This window comes from Uloborus diversus, chromosome 8 (assembly GCF_026930045.1).
Source record: "Uloborus diversus isolate 005 chromosome 8, Udiv.v.3.1, whole genome shotgun sequence".
In the NCBI taxonomy this organism is placed as follows: Eukaryota; Metazoa; Arthropoda; class Arachnida; order Araneae; family Uloboridae; genus Uloborus; species Uloborus diversus.
In genome coordinates, this window is record NC_072738.1 from 151,678,514 (window position 1) to 151,700,827 (window position 22,314).

At 35.5% G+C, this 22,314-nt stretch overlaps 1 protein-coding gene across 2 annotated transcripts in view; it reads left to right on the plus strand.

Moving 5' to 3' along the window:
* The window catches only part of LOC129228033 (ras-related protein Rab-37-like), a 451,604-nt gene that overhangs the window by 144,981 nt on the left and 284,309 nt on the right, over nucleotides 1-22,314 (plus strand). The gene's annotated exons all lie outside the window — the stretch shown is intronic.

Here is a 22,314-nt window from a genome sequence, read left to right on the forward strand (position 1 = left end):
AAAGACAAACAAGAAAAAGTATTAAATAACAAAAAAAAAAAAAATAATAATTTGAATTTTGTCATTTTGAATTCAAATTATGTTTTTCGCAATCACGAGTGTGTGTGTGTGTGTGTGTGTATGTAGGCGTGTGTGTTTGTGTGTGGAGGGTATATGCTTGTGTGTAGGGAGTATGTGTGTGTAGGCATGTGGTTTGTGTCTGTGTGCAGGCATGAGTGTGTAGGTAGTTGTGTGTATGAGTGTTTGTGTGCGTGGGGGCGGGGTACGTGTATGTGTGTGTAGGCATATGTGTTTGTGTCTGTGTGCAGGCATGAATGTGTGGGTAGTTGTGTGTATGTGTTTGAGTGTGTTTATGTGTTTGTGTATGTGTGTGTAGGTGTATGTGTTTGTGTGTAGTTGTGTATGTATGCGCGTGTGTGTAAGATATGGACGCAACCTGGAGATGGTTTTCGCTATAGGAGAGCAGCATCGTGAGGAGCAGGTCGACGGTGGTGCTGCAGAGGGAGCTGGCGGGAAAAGAAAATCATAGCGCGCCAAAAACAGTCAAATCAGAAAGCAATAAGCAATCGTGATTGCTCAAAAAAAAAAAAAATCTGGAAAGTTTAAAAATATTGTTTAGATTTGCAATGCTTACTTTTCAACTTATTGGCACACTTTTTGACGCTGCGTTTCTTTTTCTAATTAATTTTTTCATTATTAGTGTCAAGTTCAGAGTAATTTCCCAGTGATATAACCTTACTCTGTCATATACGAGTTTAATTTTTTATCGGTTTTATAATAGTAACTATTTTGACATAATAAATTATTTACTTAAAATTTATTTAGTCAATTGACATAAATCTGACATTTGTCATGCTAAAAATGTCTATTTTTTGCAGGTTTAAATGTTTATTGCTTTGATGCCCTACATTTTTTTACCCGCGGGCCACACCTTATACTAAGATGCAACTCGAGGGCCAGGACACACATAAAATTAAAATATATTTAAATCTTTTCAAACAACAATGGGGAAAAAATCTAAAAGGAACGTAAATTACAATCTAAGAATTGCTGTTATCATACTACATGCTTATTTTATTGATGCGAAGTTTCCAATTGTTTTTTAGAAATAAACTGACGATTTGACTTCAAATTTGCAACAATCATATACCGAATGAAGATGATTGATTGTTTTGAAGGCTTTTTCGATTTGTATCATTGAACTTCGAATCATCGAAACAGATATATCAGCTACGAGGGCCACATCTGACCACGGACCGTAGGTTGGGCACCACTGGGCTATAGTATAAAAAATTGAAACGCAAAACGTTTTTTGTGCATGCAGCTATTTCTAGACTATTCCCTAATTAATACTTAATATTTCTCATTTCGGAAGAAACTTAAGTCCCCCCCCCTCCTCTGCTGCCAAAATTATAATATCAGTTTTCTTCTTCTTTATTTAAAGTTGGAAACACTCTACACAATTAATTGTATTACTGAATAATTCTGAAGTTAAGTTACTGTTTGGAAGCTATTCTTGAGTAACTAATGTGAAATTGTTAAAACATCTCGAGTTACTTTGTAATATTCCTGGAGCAACAATACAACTTGAGCGCTGCACAATCGGCGATAACTAACTCAATATAGAGAAATGCATCCATTTTTAATTTACAAATGAAAAATCTACTTCTAAACATTCCTATTTTATTCTACCCCCTTCCTTCAAAACATATCAAACCATCCAAAGTTTTTTGATCTTTTCTACAAACTGACTTTCAGTTCTACACTGCAAGTTACAGCTTGATTTTTGAATCAACACTACTTAGGGGAAGGTCGGGTAGTATCGGACACCTAAGCCATTTCAATCATAACACTTTTTGTTTTATTTGTACAGAATTAGTTTTTACACTAAATTATGCTGTACTAAGTTATCTAACATAAATTGTAAACTTTGGTTAAAAAAACATACAGTCGTATTTTTTAAACAAATTTTTGTCAAACTTTATTTTTGGGCAATTTTAAATTTTGGAGGGTTGTATCGGACAAAACATTAAAATGTTGAAATAAAAACAAATAGTTAATAAATAACATTTTAATGTGCAAAAAATTGAAACGAACAAAGTAGTTGGTTACTTAGAATAGTATACAAGTCTAAAAGGAAAAGCTTTGATCCTATCATCCAAAGTACTTTTTGAGACTAAATATCTTTCACTAGCTTCTCTAATTGTCATTTTATTAAGTCAAACTTTTCAATGGCTTCTTTCATATTTGTTTCATCCCATTTATGTCGTGATTTTTCCATTTCTACTTGTTGGACAAAGAAAAACACCGTCAGTATTTTATTTTGGTGCCAGTAACTTTGTCCATACAACCCGAAATTGGTTTGTCCGATACAACCCGACTGTAAAGCTACAGTTGTTTAACCACCACTAGGTTATTACTGAAACTAGACACTTTTATAGCTCATAATACTTAGATTAATATACTATCAGTCTAAAGGTATAACAATGAAACAATATAACTTACTCTATGTGTAAATATATGCCTCAGAAGTTAAGTTCGTGCACTGCAATTCTCTCAACAAACACACAACTAGCTTTGCACACCAGAACGAACGGTTGATTTGAACCAATATAGCGTCTGTTGCTTTCTTCCCCAATACGGCACACTATGTTGACCCAGTACGTGCTGCCCCTGGCGGCGGAATTAAGAAGCAGCCCTTGTCCGATACTACCCGCTGTCCGATACTAAACGACCTTCCCCTACAGCTTTAGATCTACACTATTTTCTGATTTTCCGATGCACACTACTTACAAGCGAAATGAGGGATCAGAAGAGTTTTTTCGAGCAAAACCTCCTCCGCTTTTTGTATAGCTCAACTTAATACATTTTAAATGATCTTTTTGCACAATTTGCTGGCATATGTCTGTAATCCAGTTGCAATGATGAGCAATCATTGTTTAACTTTTACATACATTTTTTTACATACACTGTTTTCGTTTTTAGCTACACTGTAAAAAAATTCCGAAATGTTACTATTTCTGTGAAACGTTTCGCGGGTTTTAAATGGTTTTTATCCACTTCCTGGAAAAATCAAGTATCATTGTCAAAACGTTTCCTGAATTGCTACAAAATGTCCGAATGTAGACTACTCTCTGTTGTAAAAAATAGCTTTAGCTCTCAGTTTAAAGATTAACTGAGCGTATTTATGAAGTGTACCCGCTCTAGTTCGATTGCGGCCCATCCAGACTGATAAGGCATCCAAAGGGTGCAAACCAGTCTATGAACCTCGTAGCTTTGCGAAGAATTGCAGGCGAGTAAAATTCTTGATACTAACTTGCAATTCTGACTTCGCTGTGGCCATGTTTGCAATACGGCTTTTGGAGCTCTCCTGGAAACGCAAGAAGGTGCCAAACTATTCTAGTATGCCCGCCTAAGTTTACTCTCAAATTCCAGTGATACGAATGACTTTAAACGGGAAGCTTCCTGAATATTTCAGGAAGCTTCCAGGACAATTTCAGGATTGTTACTGAAGTCAGCGAAAACGTCCCTGGTTTTTCTAAGATATGTTACTGAAAGAAATTGGGCACATCAGCTGTCCATTATTTTCCAGGAACGTTTCTAATTCGTTTTTACAGTGTATAGTTTAAATGTATGCTAGTATTATTGGTTTTATAAGGCAACTGATACACTAGTATTCTTTTTCACCTAGTTAGCGGATTATCAGCGAAATTCACTTATCTGCGGTTCCACTCTGTTCTGCGAACAATCAGTAGTTTATCGTATTGCATGATGTCGTGAGAGAGATGCTAAATATAGAATCTCACACCCTCTTATTTGACCATTATTTCCTCTTCATGTTGACAGCCATTTTCTGTCTCTCAGATGAAGCAGCTCACACTCTAGTATGTATATAACCTCTGCGGTAATATTCTGACGCAATATAATAAATGACAGGAATCTCGATGTGCTGTGAAAAGAAAACGGAGTACTTCATTTTTTTCGTTCGAAATTACTCATTTTATCAAAATCAATTTTTTAACTTTACATTTCTCATGCATTTCAAAGTTCAATAAAAGGCAGGTTAACTTTTAACCTTGCGCATTTAACTTTACATTTCTCATATATTTTAAAGTTCAGTAAGAGGCAGGTTAACTTTAAACCATGCGCATAATTCTTTTAAAATAGTTTATATATAATATTTTAACCCTTAAACGCAACGTGTTACCATTGACTGGCATATCCAATTTAGTCTTCTAAAAGCCTAGGAAAATAAATTGAAGCTCTGCTGTTGCCAATAACCAACAAAATAAACACTGACGATGCTAGTGAATGAAATTTAACTTGCGAAACAGCAGAACTAACTCAGATAGAAAACACAAATAAGATTTATCTTTCGGGCATGAGAAAGTCGCGAAGGTATAAAAAAAACTTCCCGCTCTCGTATATAAAGTTGACTCTATTACATAATAAAATCAATCACAATTTATTAAACATCACACATAACGATCTAACACTTCAAGAAGTTGTCGCTCAACTGAATTTAAAATTTATCGAACACGATCTTTTACTTCGCGTCTTCTACTTTCCAACAACGAGGTGTTGCCATTCGCTGTTTGTGCTAAAATGAAATAAATAAATACATTTAACATTAGAAATACACGTTGCAAACATGACTGAGGTGTTTCCTTATATATTACTTGAAAATATTACATGCTTGAGAAGGGCACCTCAAGCATTTGCAACACGTAAATTTTATTCAGTTTTGCACACTTGAGAATGCTTCTTGCTAATCTATGACGAATGAAAATTTACTAATGAATTAGTAAAATATTTTACATTATTAATCTATCTTTTAAGATATTTGACTAAATTATTCGTTACTTCTCCAGTTAAAGCCATAAACCATCCTTAAATTCATCCGAGATTTGTTTATACTCATTTTCCCAGTTATTTGAGCAAGAGTTAATTAAACAGCAAAGAAATAATTTTTTAAAAAACTGCATTTAATATTTAAGTTTACTTTTTTTTCTTTTGGTTTATGCCTCTGGATGAACAATACTAATAAAATATGAGTATGGCAGTTAAAAGCAGAGTAATTGTGAAACAACATTACCCCTCCCCCCGGTACCATTTACTCTAGAGGAACATAAAATGTCAGTTTATCATAAATAATAAACAGTATAAAGTACTGACGATTAAATTTTGTTTAGTTATCTCCATATTAAAATTAGAACCAACATTTAAAATTTCAAATAATCAACCTTACATTCCGAATTCCTCCCTTTTTTACTCCTTTCAAATCATAATTTTTTTTTCAGCCTTAAAAATCAACCTATATGACGATTTTCCTGTAGCAAAGTTGAAAGAACAATATCGAAACAGGAGAAAATAATCCATTTCCGTCGAATCTTTTCTCGAAGTCGCGAGATCGCTACTATCGACTATTTCTCCTGGGATTGAGTTGAAACCGAGGATTGGAGTGATGAATAAATATTTGTCGAAAATTCTCGGGACGACTAAGATGTTCTGCGTGCGTCTCAGAATTTACACGAAAATCAAGCAGAAACGACTGATTTCTAAACTTTTCCTAATATCAACGATTCGGAATCACAATTGGCATCGTCTTCGGCGCTAAATTTTTTTCTTTCAAAAATTTATGAGAAAAGCACGAAGCATTCAAATCAATATTTTTTAAATATAGAATTTTAGTCGAATATATAATTTTAGGCAAGTCAATTTTTATTATTGAGTTCTATGTAAAACATTAGAAATACTAGAAATATCGTTTCTGATGCTATTTTATGTATAGACATATCGCTAGTTTGGAAGAAGAGTGCTACAATGCGAAATTTTTAATTTTCTTTTTTACTTCCTTTTACAAAAAAGGAAGTATTGTATTCGCGAAATAATTTCCACTCAAAAATCGGCTTTAATTTCCATTTTGCTCACCCCCGAATGAATGTTGAGTTTATTTTTCAATCCGACCACGCGTGGATATGTGCCTAGGAACGTACAGACACCCGAAATATCCATTTTGACGATCCCCGAGTTAATTACAACGAGTTTTCTCGTGACGTCTGTATGTACGTATGTATGTGCGTATGTGTGTATGTATGTCGCATAACTCAAGAACGGAATGTCCTAGAAAGTTGAAATGTGGTACTTAGACTGACACCTAGTGGGGTCTAGTTGCGCACCTGCTTTTTTGGTTGCATTCGGATGCTCCTAAGGGGGTCTTTTGCCCCTTTTTGGGGGGAAATCATTGTTAATTTCGATGTAAACTCAAGTCGACAAATTTGGCGATTTTTTTGAGCAATCACGATTGCTTATTGTTCTCATTTGACCGTTTTTGGTGTCCGTGCCTTTTTCAACTTGGACCAGAAGCCTATGCAGCAGCACCGCCCACCGTCCTCTGCTGGCGGCGCGGCGCGGCTGCTCCGGTTTTGAGCTACCCGCGTCTCCTGGTCGGAGGCGTCCATGTCCTACACACACGCACGTTCACACACATACCGTCACACACGCCTACTTACATACACACAGGTCTACGCACACACACAACTATGCACACGTAACCGCCCAGGAGGAGAGGCAGGCTTGGGGGGGGGGGGGGGTACAGGAGCTGTTTCTAGAAACAATAACTCCAATGAGTAGGGTCCTGTCTCAGTTCGTGATTGCGAAAAACATAATTTGAATTCAAAATTTCAGAATTCAAATTAATTTTCTTTTTTTTTTCTTTAATTTTTTTTTAAAATCTGGTTTCAATTTGGTCGCTGTTAGTGATATTTAGAGAGTAAACTATTGCATCATATTAAAACTGCCAATAATGAGAAAATGACATTAAATTCAGTAAAAAAAAGTTAAACTTAATCTGACCTACTTCCCCCAATTAATTCTAATTTGAATTCCGAAACTTTGAATTCAAATTATGTTTTTCGCAATCACGAGTTGCGACAAGACCCTACTGGTTAGAGTTATTGTTTCTAGAAACGGCTCCCCCCCAAGCATATCCTTCCTCCTGGGTGGTTACGTGTGTATAGTTGTGCGTGTAGGCTTACGTGTGTGCACGTAGGGGTGTGTATGTGTGTAAAGGCGTGCGCACGTAGGGGAGTGTGTAGGACATGGACGCCACCGCCCAGCAAAAGTGGATTCCGGTGGACAGTGGTCAGGACCAGCCGTGCCGCCGCCGGTGGACGGTGGTGCTGCAGCCCTGGTCCAAGCTGAAAAAGGAACCATAACGTCATGGACAGTCAAATAAAAGCAATAAGCAATCGTGATTGCTCAAAAAGGAAGTCATGTGATCCACACATCAGCTCGTTTCATGTAGCTACTTTTTTTTTTTTTTTTGCTTTTTAAATTAATAAAATGTATGTTCCTAACATTAGTGTTTCAGTTCACATTCTTATTTCATTTGTTTTCTCGTTCAAATTAGCGCAAAATCATAGATATCGACGAAAACTATTCATATTGGTTTCTAACTGAAAATACTTTGAAGTTCATTAATGCAGTGTGGCATTCATGCCCAATTCAATGTAAATATAAATGCGTGGTGAAAATGGGTCGTACTTACCCCGCCAAGTGGGGCAAGTGCGACCCTTAGAAGTAGTGCCTAAAAACAGATCTTTAAGTTCTGCTTGTGTTTTGTGTGACATAGTGTGCGTTTGAAATCCTTAAGAAAGGATAATTAAACTTAAAAGTTTGATAAATGTACACAAATTTTCAACAGAGTACCATTATTACGAATGTGATCTTTGAAGATTCGGGTGCGCACTTACATCAACTCAACTTATTACTTCCTTTTACAAAAAGGAAGTACTGTATTCGCGAAAAAAATTTCACTCAAAATTCGGCCGTAATTTCTGTTTTGCTCACCCCCGAATGAATGTTGGGTTTTTTTTTTTCGACTCGACCACACGTGGATATATGCGTAGGAACGTATACCCCCCGAAATATCCATTTTAACGATCCCCGAGTTAATTGCAACGAGTTTTCTCGTAACGTCTGTATGTACGTATGTATGTGCGTATGTGTGTATGTATCTCGCATAACTCAAAAACGGTATGTCCTAGAAAGTTTAAATTTGGTACGTAGACTCCTAGTGGGGTCTAGTTGTGTACCTTCCCTTTTGGTTGCATTCGGATGTTCCTAAGAGGATCTTTTGCCCCTTTTTGGGTGGAAATCATTGTTAATTTCGATGTAAACTCTAGTGGTGTTATAATTTGGCGATATATTGCCAGTCTTTTGGTCGCCAAGTTTTGTCACCAACTTGGCGACAAATTTGGCGATTTTTTTTTTTTTTTAAATCTGGTATCGATTTGGCTACTTTTGTGATATTTAGAAAGTAAACAATTGAATCGCATTAAAATTGCCAATAATGGGAAAATGACATTAAATTCAGGAAAAGGAAGTCATGTGATGCACACATCAGCTTGTTTTTATACTTTGTTTGCTAATGCAGCATGAATTTGTTTTTCATTTCAAAGTGTAATTTAAAAAAACATCTTTTCTGAAATTTCTACTGAAGAGAAAGTTTTTTTTTTAGCTTCTACTTACTTGATGACTTTTCTTATGTTAACTCTTGGTACCCGCACAGCTTTGCCCGTAGTAGAAAATTAAAAGGTCATTTGGTTCGCAATAAAATTTACAAATAATGGGTGGTGAATTTCTCGCCAATTTTCTATGTTAATTTGCTCGCCTATGTTATGGTAGTTTTGCTCGTCCACGTTATGGTAATTTGCTCATCCACGTTATAGTATTTACTCGTCCATGTTATGACAACTTGCTCATCCACGTTTTGTAATTTGCGCATCCACGTTATGGTAATTTACTCGTCCACGTTATGGTCATTTGCTTGTCCATGTTATGGTAATTTGCTCGGTAAAATGTTCTTAAAACAGGAATAGAAAAAAACAAAATCAAATTTTCGAAAAATGGCTTCGAGGTGCACACCCCCATGCTACAAACTATTTCTGTGCCAAATTTCATGAAAATAGGTCGAACGGTCTAGGAGCTATGCGCGTCACAGACATCTAGATATCCAGACAGAGATTCAGACTTTCAGCTTTATTATTAGTAATATAATATAATATAATATAAATAAGTTAATTAACCAATAGTCGGAAATAATCTAAGAGAATATCAGCGTACCTCCGTTAATAAAGATTATTCTTAAAGATTTAAGTATTTATACGCATAAAGCCAAACAGTTGAAGCAAATTTTAGTAAGAAATTATATTTATTCTGTGAGTACGTTTACATTCCTTAATGTCTTTCAATATATTCTTCCCTACAACTAGAAATTCGTTGTTTTTAAGAATAATATACATTTTCGAGTTTTATTTTGACACATGAACGACGCAATATTTAACGGAGGATATTAAAATCAAGTTTTAGAAAGGGTTTACTACAAAATGAAATCCATTAATTTTCCAAGTATTCCCGAAACGAAAATTAAAATCTAATATTATGCCTGCATAAATAAACTTTGATGAAGAAACCCAAATATTTTTAATAACAGTTGGCAGGCGATGTTTTTTCCTTTAACAGTTTTTCTTTCCTTTTTTCAATAAGAAAAATAAATAGGATCTGTGCTTTGCTTTTTCGTTCTCTTAGTTTAATGAAATAAGAAACCATTTACAAGATCGATATAATTTTAATGTTTTGAGTTATGCAACATATCTTTCTCATAACAATTATTCAAACGTTTGTCGCGTTGGCGAAAATGTTTATTTTACATGACATATGTTTTTACTTTCTTCTATATCTAATATATAGAAGAAAGTATTGGATTCGTGCAAATTTTCGAATTTCGAATTTTGACGGATTCGAACGTTTTGAGGTGTGCTGAGTCCATTTCGACTATTTTTGGAAAATGTCTGTCTGTCTGTGTGTGTGTATGTGTGTGTGTGTGTGTGTATGTGTGTGTGTCACGTCTGTGTGTGACCAGTTTTTTGTGGCCGCTCTACAGCAAAAACTACCGCATGAAATCGAACGAAATTTGGTACACATATGTGCCGCTATGTGAACTTGTGCCCATTGGTTTTTGGCGCGAATCTCTCCAAGGGGGGTGGAGCAATGGGATGTTTTTTGAGTTACGCGTGCTTGCTATTCCTCAGGAAGTAACTGGCGGAATCAAACAAAATTTGGTCCATATGTTGCCATTAACAGGAACAGGTGCTAATTCAATTTTGGTGTCAATAACTCAAACGGGGGTTGAACTATAGAACGTTTTTTGTCGTGAATTGTGACTGCTGTATCTCAAGAAATAATGAACGGAATGAAAGAAAAATTTATCGGCAAGTAGCCCTTAGTGGGTATAAGAGCTGATTTTATTTTGGTGTCAACAGCTAAAAAGGGGGTAGCGCAATCACCCGTTCTTTTTTTCCATTGTGAGTGCCCTATCTCAAGAAGTAATGCTACTTTCTGGTTGAAATTTGGAATATATGTGAATCCATATGTAAACAGGCTTTGGTTCAATTTGGACGCCAATCGCTCCAAGAGGTGTTGATTTTTTTTATTTTTTTTTTTGCGAATAAAAATAGCTTTATTAATGCAACAATAAGAAAGATAAATCGTAATAGATTGTCGTCTGCGTATTTCTCGTGATTTTAATTGTATGGAAATGATCGGAAATATTATCTCAATGATTTAAAATTTTTAACTGTTGCCATCTTATGTTTGTTAATAAATAAAATATTTGTAATTAATTTAAGCAAGGCTTTTAAACTAACTTTCATTTTTCGCTCTTTGCTTTGCTTTTGCAATAATTCAGACATTGGGATGGTCGTCAAGTTTTTTCATTTGAAATTTTGTTTTTGTTGGGAATATTGCTTCCTCATCAAGCATGGGGAGGGATCAGAATAAAAAAAGAAAAATATGGAAGAAAGTTTCGTGATGGCCACAACATACTAGTTATAATTGCGTTAGAATGTTGCAATTTAGGAAAATATGAATCTCATAGGAATTTATTGAAAATATTTAGACATGTAATCAAATGTGGAGTGTTTCCATGGAAAAGGAATGTAAATTGATAGACACGTAAATCAGTGACGGAAATAAGGCCTTGTTGATTTTCAGATCCTAAGGATTTCCGAATTTTAGAACCTGCAAAAGCCTTTTCGTTATATATATATATATATATATATATATATATGTGTGTGTGTGTGTATATGTATATATATGTGTGGTTGAGCATGGCGGGCTACGTGACTTTTTTTACATGCTTTTCTTTAACTTCACTCGTTGTACGTAACTTTTTATTTTCGCTTTTTCCTAAAGTTTGGAGTGCTGGAAACATGTTTACATACATGTATATACTGAAAAAAAATTGTTTGTTTGTTTGTTTGTTTGCTTGTTTGTCTGTCTGTATGACCGGATTTTTTCAAATCTTGCAACTTTGATTAAACCAACTTCCAGATGTCCTAGGGTACTATTTTGTTTTTTAAACACTCGTCATGGATGACAATACAAGGTTCCATCATGAGTTTTGGACCCGGATAACCAGATCGATGATGACGGACCGGTATACTCGCGGGTTACATGCTCTTCTTTAACTTCACTCGTTGTACGTAAATTTTTAATTTCGCTTTTTCCTTCAGTTTGGAGTACTGGAAACATGTTTACATGCATGTATATGCTGAAAAAAAATTGTTTGTCTGTTTGTTTGTTTGACCAGATTTTTTCCTATCTTGCAACTTTTTTTAAACCAACTTTCAGATATCTTAGGGTGATAATTTTTTTAAAAAAACATTCATCTTAGATGACAATACAAGGTTCCATCATGATTTTTGGACCTGGACATCCAATTCGATGATGACGGGCAGGTATATTCGAGGGTCAAAAAAAAAAAAAAAAACATGATATGTAACTAAAATTAAAAAGTCTTCTTACAGACACTCTAAACCGCCAAAAAAAGTGACTAACAACGAAAAGAGAAACAGCAACACAGCGCAAAAGAAGGTTGGAAAAGGCTCGTGTGAAATATACAGCTAAGAAGCTTAATAATAATGAAGATGTTCAACCCAAGTGACAGAACGGGAACGTTTTTGACCACGTCGTTTAAAAGAAACCGCCTGCAGAACGTAAAGTTTGCTTAGCAGCAAACAGGTTGAAAAATTCACAATCTCGCTCAATCGAGATTTCTGAAGAACGCAAAGCTCGCCAAGAATCAGATCGTCAAAGTAATTCTCAACGTGAAGCAAATGAATCCGATCAAAAACATAAAGCTCGCTTTGTGATTGAGCAAGCTATACGTCGAGCTACTAATCCTTTCAAACGACGGACCATTGAAAATAACCCCCGTTTTGCCTTATCTTTGATGAATTGAGTTTCAGTTTAAGTGAGTTTGTTTCTATTCTTGGTAGTGTGAACTTGAAATATCTTTAAGTTGTCGTTAACCCCACTAAGTACTTTACAGCAATCTCTACTTGTTTCTTGTGTTCTTTTTTTCAAAATCAATTGAAAAGTCAAGCTTGCTACACTTTTTTGCTGTTATTATTATTACATGATTTTCTTTAACTTCACTCGTTGTACGTAACTTTATAATTTCGCGTTTTAATTCAGTTTGGAGTGCTGGAAACATGTTTACATGCATGTATATACTGAACAAAATTGTTTGTCTGTATGACCGGATTTTTTCAAATCTTGCAACTTTGATTAAACCAACTTCCAGATGTCCTAGGGTGCTATTTTTTTAACTGGACATCCAGGTCGATGATGACGGACCGGTGGTCAAAATATATATATATATATATATATATATATATATATATATATATATATATATATATATATATAACTAAATTAACTATTTTGTTACAATAAGCAGCACGAAAATTTTTTTTCTTTAAATTCATTTTATTTTTTTTTAATACAGTTTTTAATTTATGAAACCATATTTATTTTTAAAAATAAAAATAATTTTGAATTTTTATCAAATCTTACAATTTTGATTAAACCAACTTCCAGATGTCCAAGGGTGCTATTAATTTTTAAACTTGATGCATGATGCAACCTTGTATGGACTTGGACATCTAGGTCGATGATGACGGACCGGTACATTCGGGGGCTAAAAAAAAATATAAAAAAAAACGAAATATATAACTAAAATTTAAAAACATTTCTTACAGACACTCTAAACCACCAAAAAGAAGTGACTAACAATGAAAAAAGAAACAGCAACGCAGCGCAAAAGAAGGTTGGAAAAGGCTCGTGACAAATATGCAGCTAAGAAGCTTAACGAAGATGTTCAATCCAAACGAAGAAAATTAGTGACAGAAAGGGAACGTTCTTCACAACGTCGTTTAAACGAAACCCCTTCAGAACGTAAAGTTCGCTTAGCAGCAAATAGGTTGAAAAATTCACAATCTCGCTCAATCGAGATTCCTGAAGAACGTAAAGCTCGCCAAGAAAGAGATCGGCAAAGAAATTCTGAACGTCGAGCAAATGAATCCAATCAGAAACGTAAAGCTCGCTTGGCGATTGAGCAGCAGCGGAGTTCTAAACGTCGAGCTGAAGAATCTGAAGAACAACATGAAACTCGCTTAGCGATTGAGCAGCAGCGGAGTTCTAAACGTCGAGCTGAAGAATCTGAAGAACAACATGAAACTCGCTTAGCGATTGAGCAGCAGCGGAGTTCTAAACGTCGAGCTGAAGAATCTGAAGAGCAACATAACACTCGCTTAGCGATTGAACAGCAGCGGAGTTCTAAATGTCGAGCTGAAGAATCTAAAGAACAACACGAAGCTCGCCTGACGATTCAACAGCAACGGAGTTCTAAATGTCGAGCTGAAGAATCTAAAGAACAACACGAAGCTCGCTTGGCGATTTGTCGACGATCGCTCCGACGAAGATCCAAATGACTTGGACATTATATCGACACAGCGCCTTATAGAACAATATCCAGTGATTGTTAGTCGTCATTTTATGGTCAGAGTAAATGCTCTCATGAAGTTAATCCTCCGCAACAATAAAATCTTGGGTGGCAAAGTAAATGACTTCTGGTGGCGCGTTGAGTTCCAAAATCGTGGCAGTCCCCATCTGCACATGATTATTTGGATTGAAAATCATCCTTCGTTCGAAACACCTGAAGGAATCCTAAAACTTGACGAAGTTCTGACCTGTGAATTACCCCCCGTTGACGATGAACTTTATGAGATCGTCAAAAAGTGCCAAATACATCATCATACGCATACGTGTGAGAAAAATAACTCTGATACCTGCCGATTCAACTTTCCCAGAAAAGTTTGCACTGAAACACGCATCATCGCTCATACATCAGATGAGTTCATTCGTAACGGTGGAAGAATTTGCCTCTTGAAACGCCGACCCAAAGAGAGTTATGTGAATAACTATAATAAGTCACTTCTTTTGATATGGAAGGGCAACATGGATATTCAACCATGTGGCTCCAATGAATCTATAGCATATTACGTCGCTAAGTACATATCCAAGTCCGAACCCACACAGTTAAATTCCAGCATTGCACAGGCGATTCAACAAATCCGCCGAGATGAGACAAATATTTCTCGCAAACTTTTCAAAATATGTATGCGTCTAATGAGTGAGCGACAAGTTTCGGCATGCGAGTGTGTTTTTAGACTCTGCCATTTAAATTTACGAGACAGTTCAAGACAATGTGTTTTCCTCAACACCAGAAAACCCGAGCAAAGATACAGAGTATTAAAATTCAACAAAGCGGGAGATAACACCGGACTGTGCGCAAACATCTTTGATAGATACGAAAAAAGACCTCTGGAGCATCAAAATTTCAACTTTGCGAACATGACCTTGATGGAATTCGCCATGAAATTTAAACCATATTACGCGAAACCACAAAGCAAAGAATTTGTTGAGGAGAGTATTGACATTGACGTTTATAATGATAATGTTCCCCATAAGAGAAAAAAAAAGAATTGATTACTTTGATGGACAATTGTAAAATAGAAATAAGAAATGTAACTGCTGTTGTAAGAGTTCCATACTTCGTTGCCTCCACTGATCCGGAGAATTTTTACTATAGTCTTCTTCTGCAATACATGCCCTACCGCTCGGAGCAAGAACTACTTGAAGGATTTAATTCTTCAAAAGAAGCCTTTCTTGCTCGAGAAGAGGCTTTAAAAAGAAACAGCGAGCAAATGGAAGAATATCGAGAACGAGATAGACAACTGGAGAATGCCTTTAACCAAGCTCACGCATTCGAAATACTCGATGCAGAACCGCTTGAATTGCAGGAAGACGTTGACGAAGAAGTTTTGGAACAACAAATAATGGACGACATTCAATTTCAAAATGCAGTCCAAACAATGAACTTGCGTCAAAAAGACATATTCAAGTACATTACATCAAGTATTCAAGACCAATTGGGTGGCAGCCAACACTGAGAAAGACTTTTCATCACTGGCCAAGCTGGCACTGGAAAAACATTTCTTTTCAATCTACTGAAAAATCAAGTCAACCGATGTTACGCCAAGCCAGTAGTCAAAGTATGTGCTTTAACAGGTGTAGCTGCACGATTGGTTGGAGGATCCACATTACACAACTCGTTGAAATTACCAGTTCAAAAAGATGGTCGTATTGTGGAAATGCCTTTACTAACTGGAATATTTCTCCAAACTATGCGTCGACTTTGGACAGACATTGAATTCTTCTTCATTGATGAAATATCCATGGTACCGTACGAGATGCTATGCATGATTGACTCGCGTTTGAGGCAATTAAAGAACACTGACAATTTTTTTGGAGGCCTTAACATTCTAGTATTTGGTGATCTAATGCAGCTTCCACCTGTGAGAGGAAGCCAAATATTCCAACAGCCCGAGCACATGATTCCTGCTACTGACTTATGGAAACTTTTTTCTTTGGTAGAATTGGTGGACAATATGAGACAGCAAGGAGACATGTTGTTCGTTGACCTCTTAAATGCTCTTAGAATTGGTGAACTCTCGGCACAGCATATGGCTGTTTTACTTGAGAGAGAAAGTTCTGATATGGATGGAGAGTTTTCCATTGAAAGAGCCTTAAGAATCTACCCAACTAACAAGCAGGTAGATGAACATAACAATCGAGTTCTCCAGTATTTCAGGAGCAAAAATACTAGTATCTACAAAATTCGTGCCCAAGATCAACTAATCGATGCAACAAAAAAACTCAACGAAAATACAAGTATCGATAGCATCATTTCAAAAGACATTAACAAGACCGGAGGTTTACCGCGAGAATTAGAAATTTTCGTAGGAGCTAAGGTTATGTTAAGAGCCAATATTGACGTCACCAAAGGTCTTGTTAATGGAGCTATAGGATTTGTAAAAGAGATTGTTTGGCCATATTTTCGCAGAGCTCAAGTGTATGCCAAGGACATACCATCTGTTCTCATCAATTTCGGTAAAGACGGCATACACAAAATCGAGCCGAAATCCATTCAATTTCCAGCTTTATACAGTTATGGAACTGCTGAAAGGCGAATGTTGCCGTTGATTTTGTCGTGGGCTTCAACTGTACATAAAATGCAGGGAAGTACTGTGGACTATGCAGTTGTCTATCTTGGAAATAAACTATTTGCTGAAGGACAAGCGTACGTAAGCTTGAGCAGAGTAAGATCTCTTGCTGGACTCCGGATAGAAGAGCTCGACTGCACAAAATTAACTGGCAAGAAGCCTTGCAATAATGATGCTCTTGTGGAAATGGAGAGAATGCGGAGGTACAGTGAAAATGATGAAAGAATACGAAATAGTACTGTCAAAAATGCTTGAATTTTCAATGTGGACTAGACCTACTGGGCAAACCACAATTAAGAAAAAAAAAAAAAACGTTTCTGACTATTTACCTCTCAAGTAGTGTGGAAAAAGTAGCATTTTGCATGTGTCTAGTGATGTGATATACTAGAAATATTGGTATTTTGTAATTAAAACTAAAAAGTAGAAAATAAAAATAATAAAAAAAATTTTAAAAACATGCTTTTCTTTTTTTCATTCAAAAAAATGAACTAAAAAGTGGAAAATAATTTTCTTTTATCACAAAAAATTTATCCTATATAACACATAAGTTAACATCAGACCTATTGTATTACGATACATTGAAATTATCATTTAAATTTCTGACTAAAAAGAAAAGCGTGGGCGCCTTATCATAAAGTTATCGAAAATATTTTTGATTATCTTATAAGGATAATTAATAAGTATATGCGAACATTAAAATTCAATTTTCAATCGACTACTATTTATTGTTCATATTACTAAACTTACGTGTCAATAACCACTGTACCTTGCAATAAGGTTCTCTTTACAAGTGGAAACATTTTTTTAAAATCAGACATTAAAAATTAGTAAAAAATTTACACTTATGATACTTCAGAGCCGTAATATAATAAAAATTAATTTAGTAATTTATTATAATGCTGGTGTGTGTATTTATAACACTCTTAATATTTTTATTGTAGTTTTATATGAATCTTGATCCATCTTAATGATTTAATCTTCAATTCAATGTTTATGTTTTAATTTTTAATGTGATTTTTTTATAATTCTATTCTAATTTTCTTAAGTCTAATATAATAAATTAATGCATACCAATTTATTTCTTTAAATTTAATTCATCTGGTAATAATTGCTTTTCCATGTGTATGATGTTAAATTTTTAATTTTCATTAGTATAAAACGGGTTATACGGCGCCCACGCTTTTCTTTTTAGTCAGAAATTTAAATGATAATTTCAATGTATCGTAATACAATAGGTCTGATGTTAACTTATGTGTTATATAGGATAAATTTTTTGTGATAAAAGAAAATTATTTTCCACTTTTTAGTTCATTTTTTTGAATGAAAAAAAGAAAAGCATGTTTTTAAAATTTTTTTTATTATTTTTTTTTGAATTGTAGAGCCGCTTACTCTTCGTTGTGAATTCGCAATAAAATATACTTGCAATAACTATACTGAAACATTTATTACAACACACGAACGTAACATTTAACATAAATTTAGAAATAAATATGACTTAGAATGATCGAGATATTTCAGAATGAAAAGAATGTGATGCAGCAACGCTGCTTGACTAATCGCTACTCAGTAATCTTTTTGTTCCATCAAGAAAATTAATTTAAACGTTGCCACTCACACGAGCGATGAAAATTATAATAATTAAATTAAAGTTCTAGGCTCGGCTGCAGACGATAAGAACTACCATACTCCCCCCCCCCCATTGGACAAATGTCCAAAACTAAGTCTAAGTTGGTAGGGGAGCAATCTTAGTTATTGGTCTTTTAAATGTTCCTGATGTAGTTTTCACCTGAACAACTCTTACAGCTCCATCATCTCCAGGAAAAGTTTCCATAACTCTTCCTAAACTCCATTTCATGGGATGTTTGAGATCTTCTTTTAACAACACCAGTTGTCCAGTTTTTATATTTGGGTTAGATGACTTCCATTTACTTCTCTGCTGTAACTGTGTGAGATACTCAGCACTCCATCGCCTCCAGAATCCTTCGCGAAGAGCTTGAATCAACTTAAATCTTGAAGTGTATGATAGCGAATTTTCTGCATGATAAGACTCAGGCATTGCTAGAAGCGGTGCTCCAATCAGAAAGTGACCCGGTGTTAAGGGATCAAGGTCGTTTGGATCACTACTAAGAGGAGTTAGTGGTCTTGAATTCATACATGCTTCAATCTGAATAATTAAAGTTGATAATTCTTCATAATTAAGCACTGCTGATTTACATACTTTGAAAAGATGTTGCTTCATTGATTTGATGTTAGACTCCCAGATACCTCCAAAATGAGGTGCACTGGGTGGGATGAAATGCCTGTTAATAAACAATTCTGAAGCAAAGTCCTGAACTGATGCTGATTTAAGAATTTCCATTTGACTGTATAAACAGTTTCTTGCACCTTTAAAGTTAGAGCCGTTATCAGTATATATGTCTGAAGGTTTCCCTCTTCTCGATATAAATCTTCTGAGGCAATGAATCTGTACTTAGTTCGGACACAACTTCAAGATGAACTGCTTTTGTCGTGAAGCAAATGAATAAAGCAATGAATGACTTTGTGGTAACCCTTGTTCTCTTGAGATTTGGCTTCGTTATTATCGGCCCTGCAAAATCTATTCCCGTTTTGAGAAATGGTCTGGAAGGAAGAACGCGATCTTTAGGTAAATCTCCCATAATTTGGCACATGATTTTCTTCTTCATCTTGAAGCATGTCAGACAACGCTGAATATTTCTTCTGACTTTATCTCTTCCTGATATCAGCCAAAACCGCTGTCTAATGAGTGAGAGTACAACTTGTGTTCCTCCATGAAGAGAGAGTTTGTGTGATAATGATCAATAATTAAATCCGAAAGGTGATGATTTTTAGGAAGTAGCATAGGATGTTTTTGATCATTTGACATATTAGAGTGTTTAAGTCTGCCGCCAACTCTTAAAATACCGTTTTTGTCAAGAAAAGGATTCAATGATATTAAGGAACTTTTAGCTGGCAAACTCCCTTTAGTTTGAATAGCATGAATTTCCGATTTGAATTCTGAGTCTTGGACCAACTTTACAATGCGAGTTGTGGCGTCAAGTAATTCTGATGTCTTAAGCGAACCTACTTTCCGATTATTTTTGTCACATTTTGCATTTTGAATAAATCGTACGCTATACGCAACTACTCTATTAAGTTTACTCAGCGAAGAATAGTTATGAATGAAGTTTAACTCGCCTTCTACTTGATTAGAATAACTTGCCGTTTTCTCTGACACTTCTGAGATTTTTTATTTTTCCGGAGCTGAATGGTTTTGTGGAGGGATAACTATTGGCGAATCTGAAAGCCATGAAGGACCTTTCCACCATAATGAATGATTAAGAAGTTTTGAAGGCATGAGTCCTCTTGAGGCACAATCACAAGGGTTCTCTTTGCTTACAACGTGATGCCAGGCATCGACTTGAGTATTAGTATGAATTTGCGATATCCTATTAGAAATGAAGGATTTCCATTTATGAGGTTCGGAATTTATCCAATCAAGCACTATTTGGGAATCCGTCCAAAAGAATGACTCATCTACTTGAATGGCAAGATTTTCAACTACATTCTTGTAGAGTTGGCTTAACATTACAGCTGCACACAGCTCCAAACGAGGAAGCGTTATTGTTTTTAGTGGTGCGACTCTGGTTTTCGCGGCGATTAAACTAATCTTGACTTTCTCATCTTCAAATTCTGATCTCATGTAAAGGACAGCAGCAAAAGCCTTTTGGGAAGCATCGCAAAAGCCATGAATTTGAATACATTTTACTGCAGAATTTTGGATGAAGAAATGTCGTGGCATTTGAATATGTTCAAGTATCGGAAGCTGTGAAGCAAAACTTGTCCTTTCTTTAAGGATACTGTCTGGGAGTGGATCATCCCATTTTGACTTGCATAACCATAATTTCTGCATCATAATTTTAGCTAAAACTGTAGAGGGTGAAATGAAACCGAGGGGATCATAAATTCTAGCAATGCTTGACAATAATTGCCGTTTTGTGGTGACTTCTTGAGCTGGATTTAAATGAATCGCAAATGTGTCTTGATTTGGATCCCACTGAATGCCAAGAAGTTTCACTGACTGATCTTCAGCAATATTTATAGACTGTTCTGTTCCTTTTAGTTCAGGAGGTAATTTTGAAAGAATACTATGTTCATTTGATATCCATTTTCGAAGAGTGAATCCACCTCTTCTCATTAGATTAATTAAATCACTCATGAGATTTTCAGCTTCCTGAATTGAATCGGCTCCTGTTAATAGATCATCTACGTAAAAGTCCTTGTCGATAACTTTTGAGGCTTTAGGAAAATTCATCTCTTCATCTTCAGCAAGTTTTTTAATAGTTCTTATGGCTAAATACGGTGCGCAAGCAGTTACGTAAGTCACTGTCTTCAATCTATAGTCTTCAATCTTTTGATCGGGATTTTCTCGCCATATAATTCTCTGAAAATCAGAATCTGAATGTGAGACAAGAATTTGTCGGAACATTTTTTCGATATCAGCCGCAAGAGCTATGGAGTGTATTCTGAAATTTGATAGAATATAAAATAGATCAGTTTGGAGTTTGGGTCCAGCATGCAAAACATCATTTAGCGAGATGTTTGTGGATGATTTAGCTGATGCGTCGAACACAACTCTTAATTTTGTGGTGCTGCTTTGTTCTCTAATTACTCCGTGGTGTGGCATATAAAAACACTTGCGATCTTCTACTATGATCTCTTCTGTTTGCACTAATTCCATGTGGTTTAAGGATAAATATTCCCTCATGAAATTCTTGTATTGATCATACATGCTAGGATTTTGGATTAGTTTCCTTTCCAACGACAGAAATCGTGCAACCGCTTGATCTCTCGAATTTCCAAGACTTGGTTCTTCCTTGAATGGCAGTTTGACTTCATATTTTCCAGTGTCATCTCTAGTTGTAGTTTCTGAGTAAAACTTTTCACAGTTTGCGTCTTGAATGCTTAACTTTTCTTTCTGAGGAATGGATTCCAATTCCCAGAATTTCTGAAGAACTTCATCAATTTTTACACTGGAATGGTGACTCAATTTGGTATTTTCTGTACCTTCATATAATTTGGACGATACCCTTCCTGAGAGAATCCAACCTAACTTTGATTGAATAGCTGTAGGTGTGTCTTTTCCACCACTTATCTTGCGACCTTGAATTATGTCAAAAAATACATCTGCACCTAATATTATGTCTATGTTTCTGGAGATGTAGAAATCAGGATCTGCTAACTGCAAACTTTCAATGTGTGACCATTTATGACTAGAAATAAGGAAATTTGGTAATTTCGTAGTAAGTTCTTTAACTATTAGTGCTTTAGTAGAAAAGGTTTCTGAATTAAACCGTGGAGTAAAGTTTAAATTTACTAAGTAATTGGACTTTCCAGAAACTTGATTACCAGTTCCTATGACTAAGTGATTAGTTGAAAATGTTTTTAGATTAAGTCTATTACAGCATTCTTCAGTCATCAATGAGGTCTGAGAACCACAATCGAGTAAAGTTCTACACAGTTGCCAATGTCCTTGAGAATCCTTGACTTTGACTAAAGCTGTAGATAGCAGAATATTGCACGAATTATTCAGACCAGTTAAAGCTAGACTGCTGGACTGAGAATTATTAACTTGAACAGAATCACTTGACTTCTGTGCAGAATTATCGACTGAAAGGTTCGATTTGTATGAAGAATCATGTAAGAGAGTGTGGTGTCTTTTAGAACAATCTTTGCAGTGAAAAGTAACTTTACACTTCGAAGTATCGTGATTAGCTCTCAAGCAGTTAAAGCAAAGTTTATTCTTCTTCGCTAGATTCCACCGTTCTTGAGTGCTCAAATTTTT